This window comes from Pan troglodytes, chromosome X (genome assembly GCF_028858775.2).
Source record: "Pan troglodytes isolate AG18354 chromosome X, NHGRI_mPanTro3-v2.0_pri, whole genome shotgun sequence".
NCBI lineage: Eukaryota > Metazoa > Chordata > Mammalia > Primates > Hominidae > Pan > Pan troglodytes.
Genome location: NC_072421.2, coordinates 127,426,487 through 127,441,519, shown reverse-complemented (window position 1 = coordinate 127,441,519; position 15,033 = coordinate 127,426,487). Strand labels below are relative to the sequence as shown.

The 15,033-nt window shown below is 53.7% G+C and overlaps 1 protein-coding gene across 9 annotated transcripts in view; it reads right to left on the bottom strand.

The window, feature by feature from the left end:
* The window catches only part of BCORL1 (BCL6 corepressor like 1), a 77,758-nt gene extending 65,978 nt beyond the window's left edge, over positions 1–11,780 (bottom strand). For 2 of the 9 annotated variants that reach the window (XM_016943864.4, XM_063804225.1), the window contains exon 1: positions 9,285–9,412. The gene's annotated coding sequence lies outside the window, so the exon portion shown is untranslated. Of the gene's footprint in view, positions 1–7,619; positions 7,705–9,156; positions 9,413–10,266; positions 10,378–10,716; positions 11,072–11,661 lie in introns of those variants that run through there. The other 7 variants (XM_063804226.1, XM_016943863.4, XM_016943861.3 and 4 more) reach the window with 7 other exon arrangements.
* Positions 11,781–15,033: the final 3,253 nt, after the last annotated feature.

Sequence of the window (15,033 nt, the reverse complement as noted above, 5' to 3'; positions counted from 1 at the left end):
AGGATGAAGTGGGAAGATCACTTGAGCTCGGGAGGTCGAAGCTGCAGTGAGCTGAGTTTGCACCACTCTACTTCAGCGTGGGCAATAGAGCAAGACTCCATCTCAGAAACAAAAATAAAATAAAAAGCGCCAGGCACGGTGGCTCACGCCTGTAATCCCAGCACTTTGGGAGGCCGAGGTGGATGGATCACGAGGTCAGGGGTTCGAGACCAGCCTGACCAACATGGTGAAACCCCGTCTGTACTAAAAATACAAAAAAAAATATTAGCTGGGCGTGGTGGCGGGCACCTGTAATCCCAGCTACTCAGGAGGCTGAGGCAGGAGAATTGCTTGAACCCGGGAGATGGAGGTTGCAGTGAGCCGAGATCGCGCCACTGCACTCCAGCCTGGGCAGCAGAGCAAGACTCTGTCTCAAAAAAAAAAAAAAAAAAAGAATATTTTCTGCCGGGCACAGTGGCTCACACCTGTAATCCCAGCACTTTGGGAAGTTAAGACAGGAGGAATGCTGGAGCTCAGGAGTTTAAGAGCAGCCTGGGCAACACAGGGAGACCCTGCCTCTACTAAAAATAAAAATAAAAACAATTGTCCGGGCATGGTGGCCTGTCCCAGCTACTCAGGAGGCTGAGGCAACAGAGCCAGACCCTGTCTCAAAAATAAATAAATAGACTAGGCGCAGTGGCTCACACCTGTAATCCCAACACTTTGGGAGGCCAAGGCAGCCGGATCACTTGAGGTCAGGAGTTCGAGACCAGCCAGGCCAACATGGCAAAACCCCATCTCTACTAGAAAAAATACAAAAATCAGCCAGGCGTGGTGGTGGGTGCCTATAATCCCAGCTACTCAGAAGGCTGAGGCAGGAGAATCACTTGAAACAAGGAGGCGGAGGTTGCAGTGAGCCAAGATTGCATCACTGCACTCCAGCCTGGGCAACAAGAACGAAACTCTATCTCAAAAAATAAATAAATAATATAAATACAAAAATTAGCCAGGCATGGTGGCTCACACCTATAGTCCCAGCTACACGGGAGGCTGAGGCAGAAGAATCGCTTGAACCCGGGAGGGGGAGGTTGCAGTAAGCCGAGATCACACCACTGCACTCTAACCTGGGCAACAGAGTGAGGCTCGGTTTCAAATAAATCAATCAATAAATAAACAAATAAATAAATTAATTAAATAAACACAACAGCCCTTTTCAGAAAGCAATGGTTTTTAAAAATGTCACCCATGGCCCGAAATGTTCCCTAGAGTTTCAACTGGATATACACTCCTCAGTTCCTGTCCTGAACTGTTGAGCAGTGTTACAGCATAGCTGTTAAAGAAGCCGCCACTTCCACCTCAAAGGTAGATGCAGTGATGAGTCAAGCTTTCTTCCTAGCACGTTGTAAATGCCAAATGTGTACTAATACAACAGGAATATGAAGAAAGAGGACAGAGAATCAAGATATAAGGGGACCACTGAGAAGCTGTTGATAGTTTTCATGCTGCCACCATGTTTACTATAACATAATAGGATACAATTGAACAAGAAAAATTAGATAATAATATAATAATAGAGCCGGGCACAGTGGCTCACGCCTGTAATCCCAGCACTTTGGGAGGCCAAGGCGGGCGGATCACGAGGTCAGGAGATTGAGACCATCCTGGCTAACACAGTGAAACCCCGTCTCTACTAAAAATACAAAAAATTAGCCGGGCACGGTGGTGGGCGCCTGTAGTCCCAGCTACTCAGGAGGCTGAGGCAGGAGGATGGCGTGAATCCAGGAGGCGGAGCTTGCAGTGAGCCGAGATAGCGCCACTGCACTCCAGCCTGGGCAAAAGAGCGAGACTCCATCTCAAAAAAGAAAAAGAAAAAAAAATATATATATATATATATAAAATAATAGGTCCCATTTATTGAGCACCTACTATGGGCCTGGGATGATTTTGTGTAATCCTCACAGCCCTGTGAAATTGGTATTATCATCTCCATTGTATAGATGAGAAAACTGAGGCTCAACAAAGTTAAGTGGGCCGGGCATGGTGGCCCATGCCTGTAATCCCAGCACTTTGGGAGGCTGAGGTGGAAGGATCACCTGAGGTCAGGAGTTCGAGACCAGCCTGGCCAACATGGCAAAACCCCATCTCTATTAAAAATACAAAAATTAGCTGGACGTGGTGCTGGGCGCTTGTAATCCCAGCTACTCGAGAGGCTGAGGCACGAGAATCGCTTGAACCCGGGAGGTGGAGGTTGCAGTGAGCCAAGATAGCACCACTGCACTTCAGCCTGGGTGACAGAGCAAGACTGTCTAAAAACAAAAAAAAAAGAAAGAAAGAGAGTTAAGTGAAGATCTGGCACGGTGGCTCATGCCTGTAATCCCAACATGTTGGGAGGTTGAGGTGGGCAGATCACTTCAGGTCAGGAGTTCAAGACCGGCCTGGTCAACATGGTGAAACCCCGTCTCTACTAAAAATACAGAAGTTAGCCAGGCATGGTGGTGGGCACGTTTAATCCCAGCTACTCAGGAGGCTGAGGTGGGAGAATAGCTTGAACCCAGGAGACGGAGGTTGCAGTGAGCCGAGATCACACCACTGTACTCCAGCCTGGGCAACAGAGCTAGACTGTCTCTGGTTAAAAAAAAAAAAAAAAAGACAGGTGCGGTGGCTCACGCCTGTAATTCCAGCACTTTGGGAGGCCAAGATGGGCAGATCACGAGCTCAGGAGATTGAGACCATCCTGGCTAACACGGTGAAACCCCATCTCTACTAAAAAAAAAAAAAAAAAAAATTAGCCGGGCATGGTGGCGGGCACCTGTAGTCCCAGCTACTTGCGAGGCTGAGGCAGGAGAATGGCTTGAACCCGGGCAGCGGAGCTTGCAGTGAGCCGAGATCATGCCACTACACTCCAGCCTGGGTGACAGAGTGAGACTCTGTCAAAAAAAAGAACGAAAGTAAGTTAAATGACTTGCCTCCTGCCACATAGCTAAGAAGTAGAACAGCAAGCACTCTAACCTGAGGTTGTCGGTCTCCAAAGCCCCCCCAGGCAATTCTGAGGAGCTCAAGTTTGAGAACCACTGTACTATACTAACTGGGGTGTGGTATAACCAAGTTAAACTGAGTAAAGCCTCATTATCAGAAGATAATCATCTCATGGATTCAGGTATACAGTGCATCAACTCACCTCTGCGATCATAGTCATATACGGTGCACTTCTCCACAAAACTTGGAAAAGCAAAAATCTGCTTGTTCTCCTTGTCCCTGGACATCAGCATTATAACAAAACTCAACAGTACCCTTAAATGGCACTAACACTATGATTTCTAGGCATACCTTAGTAATGAGGTAACCAAATTTTGTTTCTCAGCAGACCCACGGTAAAGAAGCCCAAAAACACAAAGCTTTCCCTGCTCCTTGGTACTCCGGATTCCTCACAGACCTTCAGCTTAAGGTTTTCTTAAAATACAAATGAAGAGGTATCCTGCCTCACATACTGTGATGAGTAAATCTGAAAATTACCACATTTTACAAATAATATATCAGCTGTATTCAAATTCATCATAATTCATTGACCAGGGAAAATATGACCTTGGCATGCAGCCTGCAGTTAGCTTTTTTTTTTTTTTTTTTAAAAAGATCCTTTTTTATGTTTTATGGGGAAAAGGTCACTTCTGCTTAGAATAAAAAAGAAAACTAGAACAGCATATTTGAATTACGGGGATAGAAACACAGAGTTAAATTTTACTCTTGACCAGAATGAAACTTCAGTTCGCCAAAGAAAGTTCTCATCATAAAAGATTGCTCTTAAGTTATGAACAGTGGGAAAGGGAATGATTTAATTTAGAAAAAGAACCATTTCTACATTATTTTAAGGATAACCATTCAAAAATGGGCATTAATAAAGCCTAGTTCATATGTAAAATTATATCAAATACTGTACTAGCATCCTAGTGGCCGAAAAGTAGATATTACCTCCCTCTTTGGCCATCCTGACACTAAACACTCTGGCAACCATGGACTCACACCTAATTCAAACTCCAGCATTAAGAAACTTCCCTTCTCTTTGAAAACTCAAAGGCCTAGGGTCTTCCCTCTGGGTTATGTAATCATCAGTGGCTTCTCCCTTTTCCTATTCTACCCCAACAATTGTGTCACTTTCTCCACCCTCTCTGTTCCACTCCGGTGTTCACTTTCCCACCCAAACTTGACCTCGAATTTCTTCACTCTGATTCTGATGCTGATTGGCCCTGAAGAACAGCTCTCTACTCTCTTTGGCTGTTCTATTTCATCCCAAGCTTAGCTCAGCCCAGAATCAATGAATTACTCCATGTGGCCTCCAGTCCAAGCCCTGATTAGAGCCTCTCTTCCATGCCTCTAACCCCACCCTCCAATTCTGGCCCACAGGCTCTCATGTCACTCAGTTTTTTATCCAGTTTCACCCTGGAATTTCCATCACTCATCTCCTGATACCTAGGATCCTTCCCACCTGCAGACTGGAAACACTGGTGGATTCCCACTTTTTCCTTCTTTCAAGGCCACTCTATTTAGGACAGTGAATCCCTCCCCCCATTCAGTATCCTTACTTTAGTCTAGATTTTCTAATTAATGTTTAGATGTGTAAGGCCTGGATCCCAGCTAACCTCTGCTTCCTGGGCCCTCTCAGGGCAGTGGCTATCAAAGGCAAGATTTTCCGCTCCCTAACACCGGCTCCAAAAGATATCTGAGTAAATATCTTCCTCCTTTGGCTCTTAATTCCTCTCTTTTTCTCTCACATTCTGCATTTTAACCTGTATATAATCTCTAAGTTCCCTATTTCCTTATGGATAAATATGCTTGTATTTCTCTCTAAATGCCAGTTTCTCCCCCACCCTACTTTTACCCCATATATTCCTTCTCTCTTGCCCCAACCTTAGTGATTCCAGCATGAAATTGTAAAGAGCTTTAAGAGTTCTTCAAAGTTTACTTTGGAAAACATTGTCCTAGAGATTTCAAGGTTTGACTTTTTCCTTAGCTGGCCCTTACATGGGACCAGTGATGATCACCTTTCTTTTCCTTTCATTGCTCAACCAGCCCTCTTCCTGACTTCTCTTTCTTGCCTTCCTTCCCTCTAGTGTCCAAGTCCTTTTTTCCCATAATTCTGTTTCTCTCAAAGAAGCCCTTCCCTGCAACCCATAATCCAACCAATAGTGTCCTGAGATCCTCCACTCCCTGTACTGAACATTTTTTTCTTTTTTCTTTTTTCTTTTTTTTTTGTTTTTGAGATGGACTCTCGCTCTGTTGCCCAGGCTGGAGTGCAGTGGTACGATCTTGGCGCACTGCAACCTCCACCTCCCGGGTTCAAGCAATTCTTGTGCCTCCACCTCCCAAGTAGCTAGGATTACAGGCACGCCCCACCACACCTGGCTAATTTTTGTGATTTTAGTAGAAACGGGGTTTCACCATGTTGGCCAGGCTGGTCTTGAACTCCTGACCTCAAGTGATCTGCCTGCCTTGGCCTCCCAAACTGCTGGGGTTACAGGAGTGAGCCACTGCACCCAGCCCATTTTTTTCTATTTCATGAACTGCATCATAAATGAAGCAGAGCCCTGTGGAGGACCCCTCTTTTCTTCCCAAGAATGTCTATGTCACTGAGAAAGGGATCCTCCCTCTTTATCTACGCTTTCCTGGCAAATCAAAATAGCCAGACCCACATGAGTGTTTTTGGTGCAGCCATCATGTCTTGTGGAACTCCCTCCACTCTGCCCTATGCAGACTCCAGCAGCAGAGCTTGCCGGGGCCTTAGCTTTTCTCTGCCCTATGCCAACGATTTGTTTTGCTGTCCCTTCCTTATTGGCCTATTCTAAAAATTTGCTGTCCCTTCCTTATTGGCCTATTCTAAAAATTTTTTTTTAAAATCCTCCTGAACTCAGACAAGGGAGAGGTGAAACCCCTCTCCTTCCTCATCAATGACTTACAGCCAGGACAAAAATAAACTGGGCCGGATGGATCACCTGAGGTCAGGAGTTCAAGACCAGCCTGGCCAACATGGCAAAACCCTGTCTCTACTAAAAATACAAAAAATTAGCCAGGCGTGGTGGCGGGCACCTGCAGTCCCAGCTACTCTGGAGGGTAAGGCAGGAGAATCACCTGAACCCAGGAGGCGGAGGTTACAGTGAGCTGAGATTGTAGCACCGCACTCCAGCCTGGGCGACTGAGACTCCATCTAAAAAAGAAAAGAAAAGAAAAGAAACCTAACCACCCTTGTTGCAAAGCTGGTATCAGGATCAGCCCTCTTAAGGTCAATTTTAGTCAGGATCTGTGCCCCAAGGCCTGTACCTTTCATCCCTCACATCTGCCCCAAGGGCAGTTGCCTAAGTTGCCCTGTCAAAAGATGTCCACCTAACAACATCCTCATGACTTAGTCAAGATGGCCACATCCCTAAACTCTACTATCAACCTTCAGATTCTCTTAACTTGACTCACCAAGCCCCTTGCTCTTCCCAGCTCCCTCAATCTTTGCTACTAACTTTTCGCCTCCATCAAAATTTTACAGGCTCCTCCCCAGCCTTTTGCTTCTATTTGGAGCCCCGGGATGATTCTTAAAATTAGGTTATCCCATTTAATCCCCAGTGGAATCCCCCAAATTTCTCTCCTACATACTGTCATCTTTAGTACCACATGGTGACATCACCATTCAATTAAAGTACCCTAAACTGTGCACCAGACATCCTCCACTGTGCCATCTACCATCTTCCCCAAAATAAAGCTCCCTCAATTCCAACATTCAAGGACAGGACATATCAACAGAAAAGTAAATAACCTTAAAACTCCCTTCCAACCTTGAAATTTTATAATCAACCTAATCCACTCCCAACCCCAAATGCAATCCACATTTATTTTCCCATGTAACTCAACGGCGTGCTTTTGAGAAAGAGCCTTCTACGTTGAAAGAACCACAGGGCTAACCACTGTAACGCTAACCTACAACTCATCTCCAGAAGTCTCACTGAAGATTTTTGCAATTGTACTCCACCTCTGTACCACAGGGACGACCTCCAAACTGCCTTAACAGTAGTCAAGCTGTGGCACAAAGTTACCGGGCCCCCTTCCCACACTAACGTAAAGAGCCTCTAAACCCTGGACTAGATGCTCGCTCGCCAAAGGATGCCTGTCTTTACTGTCTACTCCAGGAGACACCAAGAATGAATATCACCCCATCGACAGTTTCGATCAGCCAACATTGAAAATTTCAAAACAATAAAACAAAAACATAGTGCTTCCACTCAGGGAGGGAGGAGGTGCGAGCGGAATAGAAGGGCACCCCCACGGGCCTGTGCTGTTGGCCTCCCGGGTTTGCAGTGTTTCCCTCCCACCTTTCCCCTCGACCACGTCTTTCCCTACAACAATCTCCCGCACCTCCATAACGCGAAATCCCCAGCCGAGGTGCGGCCGGCTCCTCCCAGCCTTGCCCCGGACGTCCCTCTGGCCCAGCCTTCCTCTCGGCGGGACCCCGGCGAGGAGGGCCCCCTCCACCGACCAGTTCACCTCCCTATCCCTTCCCCGGCCTCTTGGCGCCCCTGCAGGGCTCTGTCCCGAAACCGAACCTCGAGGAGCCAAGCCCACGAGGCCAGTCGCGGGACCCACACCCCCCTTCCTTCTCCCAGCACCTCGTCCTCCATGCACCCGGCCCCCGGGGCTCCTCGTCGTCGTCGTCCCGGCTCGTACCGCCCCCCGTCGGGGGCTCCACCCCCCCGCCTGCCCCCGCCCCCAGGACGGCCCCCTCCCCACCGCGCGCCGCCTGCGCCCTCTGCCCCGGCACGGGACTCTCTTTGGCCTCCGTTCCCCGCCCAGAAGCGGCGGCGGCGGCGGCGGCAACGGCTGCGGCGGCCCCAGCAGGAGCAGCAGCGGCGGCGGCGGCAGCGGCGGCGGCAGCAGCGCCGCCCCGGCCCCGCCCCGCCGCCCGCCGGAGCCCCACGCCCCGCCCGCCCGCCCCGCCGCCGGACTGCTCCCCCCGAAGCCCACCACTAAGCCCTCCCACTCCCCGGCCGCGATCCGCTCGAATCCAGCTCCGCTGGGCCTGCTGTCCGTTCCTCACGCCCCTTAGGACCCGGGGTGGGGGAGCCCTGGGGTTCGCGGCCATCCCTCTCCCTCCTTCTCCAAGGGCCGGGGGATTGCCCCTGATCCCGAAACCCGGCCCCGTAACCGGAGCCTCCCTCCTTCCAGCCCTCGGCTTCGCTCGCCGACCCCTTGCCTCCAGGCCTGGCGCGAAGCGGGTGGAGGGCTTGCACGCCGGATCTCCCCTCTGGCTTGCCGGTGCTAGTATGAATTGCCCCCGATCTCATCTTCCTTCAATTTAAGCCCCCTCCCCGCCGCGCCCGGCCCGGCGGCCCCCGCCCCTAGAGCGAGGGCAGCGGAGCCAGGGCGCTCCGAAGTCATCCCCCGCCTTTTTTCCAGGGACTCGGATAATTGCCCCTGCCCCCATCACAGCACTCCCACTCCCGAACCCAGGCCCCGCCGCCACCTAGGGGTACCCCTTACCCTACGGTTCCCGCACCCCAGCGCCGGGAAGAAAGCAGCCCTGAAGAGCACCCGTCGCACCTCGCCTCTGAGGTTGGAGGGCATTTTCTCCCGGTCTCTTCAACACTTCATCACGGACACCCCCCCCCCCAAAAAAAAGCCTTTTCTCGCCCTGCCCTGCTAGCCAGCCTCCCTTCGGATCGTCGGATCCTTGGATCGGGGGTTGGGGTCAGGTAGTTAACAAGACCATAGCCTCCACCTCCCTTTCCGAGGAGTGGGGTAATTCCTATGGTTTCCCCCCCAGGATCAACCGACCCCCGTTTCCATGGAGACCCCCGCCCAGCCGGGAAGAAGACTCTCTTGGATCGTGGCGAACGAGTCTCACCTGGCTAAGAGAGAAGGGGGTCGAGAAGGGGGCAGGGCAAGTCAGGGGATGGGGTACGAAGGTGGGAAGTGGAGGGGAGCTGTCCCGAAGGGAGGGGCGAAGACATACCCAGCTCCAGGGAGCGCTACGTCCGGGGACACGAAGAGGACGGCGCCCCCGGGGGGCAAGCCGAGCGGCCGCAGGGAAAAGAAGGAACAGGGTTGGAGAAAGGCTTAAGATAGAAAGAAGCGGGTGGGGGGATACGAAAAAGCCGGGGAGTCAAAAGGGGTGGAGGGATTGGGGGAGAGAGAAAAAAGACGCACCTGTTCCCGGGTCGGCTCCGCGGGGAGGCTCAGGCCGCCACCCGGGCTCCCTCTTACTCCCTCTTAACCGCCACCCGCCTAATACTGCCCCGATCTGATGCCCCCCTCCGCCCCTTATCGCCACCGACCTCCTTCTCCTCTCTCTCGGCGGCGGCGGCGGTCGGACTCTAGGAACTGAGAGGAAGAAGGGAGGGCTCAGCAAAGCGGAGGAGAGACAGAGCCACACACTGGCAGCAGCCGCGGCGAGCGAAAGAGTGAGGGGGAGAGCGGTGTGTGTGTGTGTCTGTGTGCGAGCGAAGCCTGGTGGAGTGGGTGCCGGTCGCAGGGCTCGACGGGAAGTGGAGTCCGGCTGGGTCCGCGGGCGGCGCCAACCCCCGCTCCACCGGACTACAACTCCCAGAATGCGGCCTACGCGGGTGGGGGGGAATGGGGAGGAGGAGGCGAAGGGAGGGAGCGAGCAAGAGAGGGAGGGACGAAAGCAGGGAGCAAGCGGCGGCGAAGGGGGCAGAGCCAAGCAGCCCCGGTGACACTGGGAGGGGAGGAGAGGAGGAGGGGATCGCTGAGAGGACCGAGCGGATTCCGGAGAGGGAGGCAGCAGTGGCTGCAGCAAGCCGGGCAAAAAGCTAGACTCCTGGGAGAGGCGGAGGCGCTCAATCTGCGGGGCTGCAGGAGCCCCACGTCCCCCCCCCCACCTCGACGCCCCTCGAAGGGGGAGGTTGAGGAAGGGAGAGGGTCAGTGAGCCGCGGCCAAAGGGTTCTCTCTCTTTCTTCCAACGTTCTCCACCTTATGCCCCGACCTGACTTTCTCAGGCCACTGGTGCCGATCCAGTGTGCAAATCTCGAGACCCCAGATCTCCTCTGCCGGGCAGCGGAGAACAGACGCATTCAGTCCCCTTCTCCCAGGGGCCTGAGGGAGGCTCCCCTTGCAGGCAGGGCGTGACTCCCCCTTCTTCCCGCTCCCCCCCGCCACCGTCGTCGCCACCCCCCCATCTCCCTCCCCGGAACCCCTCCCCTGAAGCCGGGGCTCGCCTCTCTCTCTCCCCGCCAAGATCCGGAGTCCTTCTGGGGACGACTACCCAGCCCCCTCCCTTATACTGGGCCCCTACCCACCAGTATCCCCTTCTTAGCGTTGCCCCCTCACCGAAATAATGGTGGGGGCGACCCGAGTTGGACTGGTGGCTACTTTCCCTCCAAGGCTAGCCGTCCTTCGCCACGCCGACCCTGTGTAGAAATAGAGAAGCATATTAATACTCCCGTCCCCCCTTCCCCCCAGGTTTGAATACCCGTGGAAGTGGCTCACAAGAAAGAGGGGTTGGTAGTGGAAGTGAGCTAGGGGTGAATCCCAATCTTCAAACCTCATCCCTCCCATGGAAATCCAGGTATTCGCCTTTTGCTTAAAAGCCATTAAATCGCTTGGGTGGGGGGTAAATTATCTAAACCCCAATGTCCATGCGACTCGAAGCGACGCTACCTTGTAGGAATAAGATACGAACTAGGTTGCCGCCACGGGAAGGAAAGTATCCCCCACCCCCGTCGCCGTCCACCCCCAAAAACACATACCCCTAGGAGAGTCAGATGGCTGAAGAAGGGGGAAGGCGGTGGGAGTGCTGGAGAGTAAAAGGACTGTGGCGGGGAGGGTCCGCGGCCCCCACTACGAGAGCAGAATCCAGATGCTAAGAGGTGGGTGGGGGGTGCGGCACAATCGCAGACTGTGTCTTTCCTCGCTTTTCCCGGAATCGCCGCCCGATCACCGTCTAACACTCGGAGTTGCTTACCACTCAGTCCCCTAGCCCCATTTGTGCGCGTGAGGCGGCCAGAGCCCGGGAAGCCCGGGCACAAACTCCGCGGAAGCTGGCCTTCGCTGCCGCCGCGCTGCCGCGGGCCTCCCTCCCTCCGCTCGCGGCCCCGCCGATCTACCTTCGCCCCCGGCCGAGGCCAGACCCCGCTCACAACTCCACGCCCCTACTCCACCCCCGGCTCTCCCTCCCCTCGCCCTCTCCCTGCGGGTCCGGCCCAGCCCCTAGCGCCGCCCCGCCCTACCGCTCGGTCCAGAGCCCAGCAAGTGCCCCGAACTCGCCCCCCGCCCCCACGCCCAGGCCAGTCTGGCCAGGCCTGGTTTCCCCCTCCCGCCGCGCCCCGCCCCCGAATCCACGTCCTACTTCGCCACCCAACTCGGCCCGGTCGGGGTTCGGCCCGCGCCCACGCCACCGGAGTCCCCGATTCGGTCCGGTGTACGGCCACCCACCCCGCCCTTGCCTGGGTGCTGGCCTGGCCCGCTGCCTGCGCCCGCCGAGCCGGCCCAAGCGCGCGGTCCGGGTCCGGGTCCAGGTGCCGGCCTCGGTCCCGGCAGTGTTGCCGCGACTCGCCACGCGGGCTCGTTCCACGCAAGATCGGAACCCACGCGGGGTGGGGGCCGCGGGAAGCAAGTTTCTTTATCCTCCCCCCGCCCCCGCCGCAGGGCCGCACCGTTCCCCCACCACCCCCGCCTCACGGCGCCCCCTTTACCTGGGCAGAGCCCCCGGCCGCTGTCGCAACTTTGCTCTTCTCCACGCCGCCGGGGAAGCGGGCGAAGCGGGAGGAGGGAGGTGGCGGGGGGTGCTGGGATGAGGCCGCTGGGCTCAGGGAGGACACGTGGGGGAGGAGGGGAAGGAGGAGGAGGAAGGGGGGGCGGGCCTGCAGTTCTCGGGGCTCCCCCTGCCAGTCCCGGGGAAGCCGGAACCTCGCCGGGCAGCCGCAGACCCCGCACTGGCCACGGGGGAAGAACGGAGCCACCTTCCTCGGCCAGCCCCTGGCTCCAGGAAGGTGGGGGTCGAGCAACGCGCCGTTCGGGTCGGAGAGCGAAAGATTTCGCTCGTGCTCTGTGTGACTCTCATCCCCGTTTTAGCCTCAGTGTATGTGGGGGGGGGGGCAAAGGGTCTCGCATGCGGTGGGGGAGACGTCCCCGCCGGATGCCCCGCCCCTCCCCCGGCCCCCCACTTCCCCACCCTGGGCGACCTCAGTGCGTGGTTCTGGTGCTCAAGCTCCGAGGCCGCCCGCGGGCGCAGCCCCAGCCCCGGCGCCGAAGTGGGACAGGTGCTGGGGAAAGGAAAATGCCAGGGCTCGCCGCCTCGCCTCTCGTCTCCAGGGCGGCCCACCCTTGGTGGCAACCTCCCCCGGCTGCAAACCCCCTGGGCCACCCTCAGTGGGTAACACCACCTGGGCGTGGAGGCATCTGGGGATGGAGGCGGGGGGGTAGGGGTCGGTGGCGAGAGACCCGAGTGAGGAAGAAGGAGGAAGGGGATGAAAGGTCTGTGTAAAGTGGGAAGCCTGCACGATTCAGAGCCAAAAGCCCAGCTCTAGAGGACTCGGCTTCTGCCGGCTTTCCTTGGGCTCCTCAGTCACCAATCCGAGCTCCCTTGACCCTTACCCTTTACCCTAACGACTCTCTGCCTGGCCAAAGGAATAAACCGTCGTGTGTGTTTACATCCCAGGCCATCCCTGGGACTGAAGGGCTGAGAAGCTTGCGGTCCACATTCGAACTCTCATGACTTTACATTGACTCCGAGGAGAGCAGCTAGCAGCTAGCAGCTTGCGAAGGAGCTGAAGCTGCCGGCCGATTTGCTTTCAGTCTTAGGGTGTTTCTTAGCAGCTCCAGCCCTGAGCCCATGACAGGGACTTCAAAGGCATCGCCTCAGCCTAGAGGGTATTAGGGGAGGTGCCCAGCAGTTCCTGGAGGATTCAGTGCTTTGTAAACGGAATTTGAAATGAATAGCAGGAATTCGAAAAAAGTCTTTATGTGCAGATATATTGATATTATTTGTTATATATTTATCCATGCTGAGGAAGTCAGAGGGTCATTTGGACTAGAAGGAAGCCCTGCCAGATTAATGTCTTCCTCCTCCTCCTCCCCACCCCACCTCGCTTCTGCTAGGCCCAGAGTTTCCATCTCTCAGCTCCGATGTCCCTTCTCTCCTTTGGAAGTACTTTAGAGATGGCAGTTGAGACTTGCCTGGTATGTCTCCCTCACCTGGTGTGAGGGATGTGGGTGAGCATTGGAGCAAGTTATCTAAGGCTGCAATGGCTTTTCTGTTGCCTGAGGCCTGGTGTTCTAGGACCCCTCTTGCTTGTCCTCACCACCCTCAAAAGCTATTGCCAGCAACGTGGACAAGGCGCTGGCCATTTTATTTTGCTTTGGGAACCTCTCCTCAAGACATTCTACTTGGCCACTCCTAACCTCTCATGCACCCCACCCCTACTCCTGCACACCACATGCACACACACACACACACACACACCCCTTAAAAAATATTTGGCCTAAGTTGCATCAAGGGGAACATGAAGATTTGGAAATGATCTGTTTAAGCCAATCAATATATGAACTCAAAATGCATGATTAAGGAGAAAATCGCCTCTATGGGGCCTGATGATGCAGATCCCACCAATTCTGCTTTAAGTTGAATTTACTGTCATCGCTGATTTTAATTAACCCAGAAATTACTAAATCTCCACTTCTTGAAAGCCCTTAGGGCTTTAGGGCTACTTTGCTCCTTGGTTTGAGGCCGAAACAGATCCTGAACACCTCGATTTGCACTAGTCTGTTTCTCACCATTTGGCTGCCTCATTTATCTGGCGAAACGAAGGTTGGGGCAAGATGATTATTTCCTGGTTGAAGCTCTAGCTCCTCTGAGCCCTTTCCTGTTGGGGGCCAGGCTTCCTGCCCTACAGGAGATGATGAGAAACCAAGGAGCAGGGTGGGGAGAGCTGTGGAAAACCTTGCGAAGAATGTAGATATTAATGATTATTTTATTTGAGGCTAGAACCATGACATAACCATAATAATAATACCTACCTTTGTACAGCATTGGATTGTTTACAAAACTCTTTCACTTGTGTTATTTCATTTGTTTCTCACTATAACTCTCCATGTTGTAATTGAGGAAACTGAGTCTATGAGCATCTGTGAGTGGCTTGCTCAAGATTACATGGCTAGTGAGTTCCTGAGCCAGGACTCAACCCCAGTAATTCTAACTCTACATCCAGGGTTCTTTTCAGTATGGTATAGCGCCTCCATGTAATGCCAAAATAGTCTTTTTCAGGCAGATTGCTTTTCTTAATTATTTCTCCCATCAGTAACATCTACTGACCCAGGCCTGGACTCTCAGAGAGGCAGCTTGGTGTAATGGAAAGAGGGTTGTTTGGGAAAGTTCTAAGAACCAGGCCCTAGTCCTTCCTTATCCATAGCTAGCAATGGGACCTCAAGCAATCCCTGACATTTGACTGAGTAGTGCCAGCCTGATACTATGGACTGTATTTTGGGTCTTCTCTTTACCTCTTAAATATGGATATCAATGCACCTGCCCTACCTCCCTCACAGGAACATCCCGTGAGCAATGAGGTATGGACAGGAAAGAGTTTTGTATACCATAAACTAATGGATTCATGCTGGAGTTTTTTTGCTTTTGGTTTTTGGGGATTTTTTTGAGACAGGGTCTCACTCTGCGGCCCAGGCTGGAGTGCAGTGGGGCAATCATGGCTCACTGCAACTTCAAACTCCTGGACTCAAGCGATCCTCCTGCCTCAGCCTCCCAAGTAGCTGGGACTACAGCATGCACCACCACGCCCAGCCAATTTTTTATTTTTAGTAGAGACGAGGTCTTGCTATGTTACCCAGCTGGTCTTGAACTGCTGGACTGAAGCGATCCTCCAGTCTCAGGCTCCCAAAGTGATGGGATTACAGGTGTGAGCCACCGTGCCCGACCATGCAGGAGTTATCAGTGTCAGCATCACCACCCTCCCTAGGTGTAGCACAGAGACCTAAGGGTGACATGGGCCTGGGCCCTGCCCTCCTGAAACTTACTAGATAAAGCAGGACATCTGGGGGGTCCCAGGGTAATTTAG